General features: G+C 42.5%; 1 long non-coding RNA gene across 1 annotated transcript; it reads left to right on the top strand.

Moving 5' to 3' along the window:
* Positions 1-1,109: 1,109 nt before the first annotated feature.
* LOC125532019 lies at positions 1,110-5,037 on the top strand. Its single transcript, XR_007293682.1, has 3 exons — positions 1,110-1,742; positions 3,038-3,250; positions 4,594-5,037. It is a non-coding gene; the product is annotated as an uncharacterized LOC125532019 (long non-coding RNA).
* The last annotated feature ends 3,196 nt before the right edge of the window (positions 5,038-8,233 follow it).

Raw genomic sequence — 8,233 nt, 5'->3', positions numbered from 1 at the left:
TGGTCGGTGGAGCAACGAGGGGCCCACGAGGGTGGAGGGCGCGCCAAGGGGGGTGGGCGCGCCCCCTGCCTCGTGGCCTCCTCGATTGTTTCTTGACGTCCACTCCAAGTCTCCTGGATCACGTTTGTTCCAAAAATAACGCTCCCGAAGGTTTCATTCCGTTTGGACTCCGTTTGATATTCCTTTTCGGCGAAACTCTAAAATAGGCAAAAAAATAGCAATTTGGGTTGGGCCTCCGGTTAATAGGTTAGTCCCAAAAATAATATAAAAGTGTAAAAATAAGCCCATTAACATCCAAAATAGATAATATAATAGCATGGAACAATCAAAAATTATAGATACATTGGAGACGTATTACACCATGCCAAGTTTCATGATTCTCAAGCGTTTTTTGGATTCACGGGAATTTAAAAACCATGTTTCTCAATCTTTCCAGCCGAGCCACGATGCCCAGATGTTTGAATTTCACTGCCATCTCTTGCATGGGACCTAGAAATTCACCCAATGTCACACATGTGATTTTTCAAACAACTTTGGTGCACTGGAGCATGTGCTTGTAGTTCAAATTTGAATTATGCACATTAAATGCCCAGAAACTCAATTAATGTATAAAAAGGCCAATCGAACACGAAATAATTCCAAAATTTAACACGATACTTCTATTTGGTCTAATCTGCCAATGTACAAAAATTAAGGCGGGAGAAGGCAGTGTACGTATGTCGTTTCGCACACGGAGGTGACACGTTCCTCTCGGAACCAAGAGTCTTCTTGAAAGAAGCTCTAATTTCACTACACCACAACACTCGATTCGGGGCAATTAACTGCCGGAAGAAATACCGGATTAAGGGCAAATCTTCTGCCGGGAATCTTATAACTGCCGGGAGAAGTACTAAAGGGCAGTGAAACTGCCTGCAAAAGTTGAGTAAAGAGGACACGCAAACTGCCGGAAATGACACACACATGTCAGGTCAGTGTATCTGCCAGGAGAACCAAGTCACGGCCCGTTAACTGCCGGCGATTGTGTGGCGCGCGACATTGGGCCCAGACACGCTCTAGCGCGGGAGATACTGAAAGTTTGGGCTCCAAAGAAAATAAAGCCGCCGGCCCGAGCAGTTCTTCCCCAAATCGACCATCCCTCCAACAACCTTACCACCGCCCTTCCAAACCCTAGATCTGGGCAGTCCGTTCTTCCCCTTCCCCGTGCGCCGCCGCCACTACATCTCTTCCTCTCCCTCTCCGATCCACACACGCCCTGCTACGGCCTCACCTCGCTGGCCTGCCTTTGGATGGAACCGTCCTGGCCTAGTCCTTGCCAGATCTGGCTGCACCGGTCGTCGGTGCTGCTGGATATGGCCGCTCCGGGCCTCATCACCACCACCCCAAGTGTGCACCTCTCCACCGCCACTTCCCCGTCGTCTTCACATCCGCCTCGCCCAGTTCCAGAGTAGTCGCGTGTCTCCCGAGGAGCCCGACCCCGGCGGCCTCTCCATGGACTCCCTCCACCATAGCTAAGGCAGCGCCACTGCATCCAGAACACGGTTCAACCTCCAGAACGCTTGTGGCAAGCACCAGATCGTGAGTTCAAGTAGGTCAACCGCGAGTTGCATCTACATCGACAGGTTCTCTTCTTTGTGGGCCTGCACCTTCCACGTGGGCTGTGGAGGACGGATGGCGCTGTGCTGTTCGGGCTGCAACATGACGGGCAGCGGTTCTACGTCCCCTCTCAGAGCAGCTCTTTCATGGTACTAGTTCCTCGGAGCCATCCCTATATATCATGTATATCTTAATTACTTCCTATTTACAACTAGGTATTTGGCTTGTAGAACGCGTTGTATACTCATACTTTTTGGGTAAAGCAGCGGAAGCATGTCGATACTCACTGACGAACTTAATTAGCAAAGTAAAAAATTTGTTCAAAATTCAGAACAGCTTTTACATGTACTGGAACTGAGCATTTGCATGACTTGTGTATTCTGAAGCTTAGTCTTTTGTTATTGGGAAGTTCATGAAACAAAGTTGTTGGTCTGCCTGCCATAGAGCAATTTATGAATAGCATAGTTGCTGCCTTCTTTTGTATTCCTATACAAAGTCCAGTACTTATTTTTCATGTGTAAAAAGTGGTTGACCTGACATTATAGTGTTTAATATTTTGTACACAACAGGAATCTTGCCATCGATACACACTGAAAGTCGAAAATTATGCTTGTAGAAATAGTTGTTATGTTAGCTATTTATCTATTTTAAATCATGGTATGACTACTTGCTTTGGAACAGTTATTTCTTGATACTATCTGATTTTTTATCTCATGTATAATTTAGTTATTCCAAGAAACAAGCTTTACAAACCGAACTGAGTTCACTAGAACTCGAAGTCTTGTGCATGGAAGAGAATTGAGATATTTGCTCATTCTATACTACTCAAAATGTATGTGTAGATATTCTTCTCATTCTGGTTCATGATGCTTCTTAATTAAGGTCTCTTTTATGAGGTTCTTCCTTTTGCAAATAATATGATTATGTAGCAACTTGGTTTCACGGCTTTGGATCTCATATCACTAGACTATATGTTGAAATGTTTGCTGCTCTTTGCTTAATAATGATAGCAGCTTTGCAAATAACAAGAACTTCAAGTATTTTGGAATGGAGGAAGTAGTAGTTAGTGTGGATTAAATTCCAGTTGCAATGTTTTTATCTTGTGTGAGCATGCTTTTCCTGTCCAGAGAATTGTTGGTGAAAGTGACTTGAAGTTGACACAACTTTGCCAGTTTGAATATTATACCGTCATGTTTTTCAGGACCGCAAGCAATTACATACTTATAATACAATGTATCCTTATTGTCTCTGTCACATTCTTTGTACAGTTTATTTATTGTTAAAGTTGTAAAGCAGTGCTTCCACAATTAGTAAAATTTACTAGAGAAAATACGAATGTTTAGTCAACTACATATTCTGACTTGTAAATAGAAGTATTGCTTGTTTTACTTACTGCAGAAGGGCACATGTTGTCTCACGTGACTTGATCGTCCTAATCTTATAGGTTGTCTGCATAGGCCTCGTGGCACCATTGTCTAGGGCTTGTTTGCTGTTGCCCACTTGTACCTCATGGAAGCCTCAAGCGTGGAAGCCAGCGCACTGTACACACTCATTCAGGCTCAGGCATGAACCAAGGAAAAGTTCACAGCAGAAAACTGAAGCTCTAGCACGTGTGCCAGCCGATGAAGCTCGCCTTAACCCATCGCTCATTGCTAAGGTACCGGCACATGCTACTCTATCTGTTGTATGTTGAGCCAGAATGTATGCTACTCTATCTGTTGTATGTTGAGCCAGAATGTATTTGCCTGACTGATCATAATCCTTGTTTGGTAGGAAACTTATGGTATCCAGTACAAAGATGCCAAAGTTTCGATATAAATTTTGCTAATTTATAATGGTGGCTTCAAATTATAGTGAACTATATAGGCGGTAGGCGCTCACATCCTATTGGCCTTCGGTGACATTTTGAGCTCTTATCTGCTGTCTTTAATTGTTAGTGTGTACCATCCAACAAAATTAGCTCTAGTGCTTGGTGTGAATTTTTTATGGTTATTTAGTTTATTTCATTGTACAATGCATGGTGCTATGTTTCATGAGTATACACATGCTATGCTTGGCATGCAGTTTTGGTGGAAAAAGGAAGCATATCATGCTTACAAATTGTTTGACCTTGCATTTTATTGCTTACTGTTTACTATACATTAGTATTTGTACTTGGAAGTGTCAAAAATCTGTCATTATAATCAGCTGTAGTAATATTGCTATAGATATACACACACTGAAAGTCTGAAAGATTTCTTGTAAAAGTACATGTCAGCTGCCATATCCTTTCCTATGTCCTGTTCAGTTTTTTTAATCTTCTCTTGGTTTGATGTTATGATTTTTGTTACATAGTTCATAGATGTTGCTGGTTTGTACTTTGAAAATATTTAAAGTTATTTTTTTCTCTTGTTCAAAATGTTCTGTATCAAGCTCGTAAGTTTAAGGATGAGATTGTTGAATGCTACAAAATTTCATACCTTTGATTTCATAATTCTATAAATTCAACCATTCTAAACTAAACCAACCAGATCATATCCTTAATTAATGGGTTTGTAGGTTAAGGGTGGATACTCAGAAGTATTTCGGTTGTGTAAGTTCTCGACATGTTAATTCGTTCTAGAGTCTCCCTTTTCCTTTCTTTTTACAATTGTCATGATTTTATATGGCCTTAGTCAATCTGTTGTGTCTGGTCTGATTTGTTAGATAACTACAATGTGTGATGAATTCTTCAATTGATTAGGAAGGCTAGATGTGTAAAACTTTGTTTATGGAGCTTGCACATGAGCATATCCATTTCACCAAATGAAGATAAAAGACTCATGTTCTTGATGTTTGAACTGGGGATCCCATGGAATTTTTTTTCTGTAACATGGTTCTCATCTCTGAACATGCACACATGTTGTTTTCATGTTAAGATATTTTTAAAACAAAATACAGTAACTGACATCTGTTTCATTAGCTTTTTATACTAATGTTTTACTTCTCTGAACTAAATTCTTGCAAATCACATTGATCTAGTTGCAGGTCTTCCATATACATCCACAATCATGTGGAGGTGTGGTTAAGATGTGATCTTTAAAGCATTGCAAGTATGGTAACTCTTTGAATGTTGTTTCACAAGATGTTGGCAAGTTTGGTATTTACTATTTTGAAGACATCGCAGGAAGTTATTCAACAAACGGTTGCGACCAAGCAATTTGTCTTCCTGGACATGGCTCCTTCTGTGCATCAAAGCTCAAACCATTTGTCTAGCTTAGTTTGAAGAAAAATAAAATCTTAGTCTTATGTAAATTCTGTTTATTGATGTAGCTAGATGCAACTCTACTCACATATGTGTTTTGTCAGTTCTCTTTATTGATGTAGCTGGATGTTACTGAACGCATGTAGGTCTTGTGTAAATTATGTTTATTGATGTAGCTGGATGCTACTGAAAGCTTGAATGAATGTTGAAGTATTGATATATAGTCATTATGTGTATGAGATCTGCTATTGAATCTTGAGTGAATTCTTCTGGATAGAAATTAGAAGAAATATACATGTGCTACCCGGATCAGGAAAACTGCCGGGGTAAGTACAAGTAAAGGGCAGACCGTCTGCCTGGCATTATTATAACTGCAGGCAATTGAATTACCGGCATACACTTGTATCTGCCGGGAGAACAGGGCTTCCTGGCAGTGGAACTGCTGGGAGATCTGTATCTGCCGAGAAATATGATTCCCGGCAGCCTGATATATAGTCATTATGTGTATGAGATCTGCTATTGAATCTTGAGTGAATTCTTCTGGATAGAAATTAGAAGAAATATACATGTGCTACCCGGATCAGGAAAACTGCCGGGGTAAGTACAAGTAAAGGGCAGACCGTCTGCCTGGCATTATTATAACTGCAGGCAATTGAATTACCGGCATACACTTGTATCTGCCGGGAGAACAGGGCTTCCTGGCAGTGGAACTGCTGGGAGATCTGTATCTGCCGAGAAATATGATTCCCGGCAGCCGTTGTTGTGGCAGTTCTATCTACCGGGAGAAACTCTGTCCTGGCAGTTTTTCTGCCCCTCTTAAGGGTCTTCTTCCGGCAGATTACATGCCATCACATCGGTGTTGTGGTGTAGTGTTTGCAAGAAGCTTACACCAAAACTTGTCCCAATTCGGTCAAAAAATTTACTGCAGCATGTTGGTGCCATGTCATGACACCATGCCAAGTTTCATGATTTTTAGCCGTGTTTTGGATTTACAGAAATTAGAAAACCAAGTTTCTCAATCATTCCAGCCGAGCCACGACACCTAGATGTTTGAATTTTATACCCATTTCTTGATTGAGACCTATAAATTCACCTAAAGAAACACATGTGATTTTTCAGCAAACTTTGGTGCATTGGAGCATGTGCTTGTAGTTCAAATTTGAATTATGCATATTAAATGCCCAGAAACTCAAGTAATGCATAAAAGTGCCAAACGAATCCGGAATAATTCCAAATTTAAACACGACACTCATGTACTAGTTGCATGTTCACTGTACGTAAATGTTCTAGCAATTCAAACACCATCCTTTCCCTCTGTAACACCATTTTGTCTTTCAAAATATAATAAAAAATTCAGGTATACCACAAACAGTTTACTAGAAAGAATCATGTTGGATGCGATATAAAATATCTTGGCGCACCATCTTGTCTGGCTTACGCAGGAAGCTTCGTCGTCTACAGTCCACCGCCCCCGCTTGAACCATAGTTCGCTCCAGTTTCTCGCGGCACCGAGCAAAAAAATTTGACCACCGCGGAAATATCTATCTCCCCGCCCCCTCCCTCCTACCAAAAACCACATTTCCACTGTTCCTCCTTGCTTTCCAAGTTCAAACCTTCACTACTGCTTACTGGTAGCTCAGCCTCCTCGCCGGCGACCTTTCTTGCAGCGCCGCCTCCTCGCCAGCTACCCTTCTTCTTGTAGTGCCGCCTCCTTGTCGGCGACCCTTCTTCTTGCAGCGCCGTCTCCTTGCCGGCGACCCTTCTTCTTGTTGCGTGGCCTCCTCGCCGCCGACTCTTCTTCTTGCTGCGCGGCCTCGTCGATATGGTCAGGTAATCCACACCCCACCCACACCATCCTCCTCCTTTCCCGTCCCACATGCCCCGACCAACGAAGCGACACCTTCCACTGAAATCACTGCCCCCCTCCTCCAATTAAGCGCCGCCCACAGCCATTTTACACGTAGTATAACGTGGAGCTAAGTAGCATGCGACCGCACGCGCGAACGAGGTCGCTATGGCTGCCATGCGTGTCGACCGCCAGAGCTTGGAGGAGCACCTCATCTTCGAGGCCACCGTCGACACCGCCACGTGGTTGTCTACTTTAAAATACAGTTCGTGATGTTTTCTCGAGGCCACCGCCAATGCCTTCTAGTGATTTGTCCTCTGTAATGTTAATATGCAATCTGATGTTCAGTTAACAGTTTGGTCCTCTGAAATGTAATGTTCAGTTAACACTTTGGTCCAACAATTGCTATATTTCATAGTACTGTTCTCAAGCATTCTTTGTTTTGTTAACTGTCTTATCTTCTAGTACATGTTTCTATTGTGCAATGCCATGCTCAGTTAACTATTTTGGTTCATTTGGTCTGCTGTCCATTTGACTATTTGGTTCAGTTCTGCAATTTGATTTTCATTTGTTGTGGGTACAATTTTGTATTGTTATGCATGTGACACCAATCGAATTTGTCTGTACTCAATACATATTCTATTGATAGTATGTCAACTCTCAGTTAACCTGATCAAGATCTTCCTTATGTGTGTTGCAGGGAAACAATGGGAGACACTGCGGTTTACCATCGAGGTTTGTTCAAGCAGGGTCCTTTGGCTAATAGCACATTGTTGTGCAGTTGCAGGAATCATTCTAATATTTAGGTTTCTTACAGTTTGGTCTTGCACATGTAGGTCCTGCTGTCAGAGGCTTAGACCCACTGTCGTGGGTTTGTCACGGCAGATGTCCTCGTGAAAGGACTTAGTCGTGGAGCCATCAAAACGGGTTAGCTTAGAGGGGTTAAACCGGACAAGGGGACACGGAGAATTTATACTAGTTCGGCCCCTTCGATGAAGGTAAAAGCCTACGTCTAGTTGTGATTGGTATTGCTAGGGTTTCGATGACCAGGGAGCGAATCCGCTTTGGCTGGCCCTCGAGTTGTTCTTTCTCTGTCCTCAAACCGTGGTCGGGTCGTCCCTTTATATACACAGGTTGACGCCCGCCGGTTTACAGAGTCCCGAGGCCGGATCATAGAGGTGTCCGGCTCGGTCTCTCTCCCTCTAACTTACAATACAAGTTTACATGATAAAGTCGGTTCACATCTACAGGCTTTAATCCGTCTTTGGGCCTTGGGCCTTCTTAAAGCGCCAGTATCTTCTCATCTTCATGGGCTTCAATCTTCATGGAGCTAATCCGGCCATGCCTAGCCGGTTTACCTCTAGTAACTATATCCCTAACACCCACTGTTCGACCCATTTTGCATATGGGGAAATGAGATGTCCATAAATATCAGTCAAGTCAACAAACTCAGAAAGATTGTTAGGATGAAGAAACTTGTGATGAATAACAACAAGATCTTTATTTCCACAATGAAGAAGACATCAGTCAACTATAGGATGGTACCAACTCTTTTACCTTGTTTTTACCCC

This window comes from Triticum urartu, unplaced genomic scaffold (assembly GCF_003073215.2).
Source record: "Triticum urartu cultivar G1812 unplaced genomic scaffold, Tu2.1 TuUngrouped_contig_8820, whole genome shotgun sequence".
NCBI lineage: Eukaryota > Viridiplantae > Streptophyta > Magnoliopsida > Poales > Poaceae > Triticum > Triticum urartu.
Note: the sequence above shows the minus strand (reverse complement) of the source record. Positions and strands in the feature narration are given on the sequence as shown.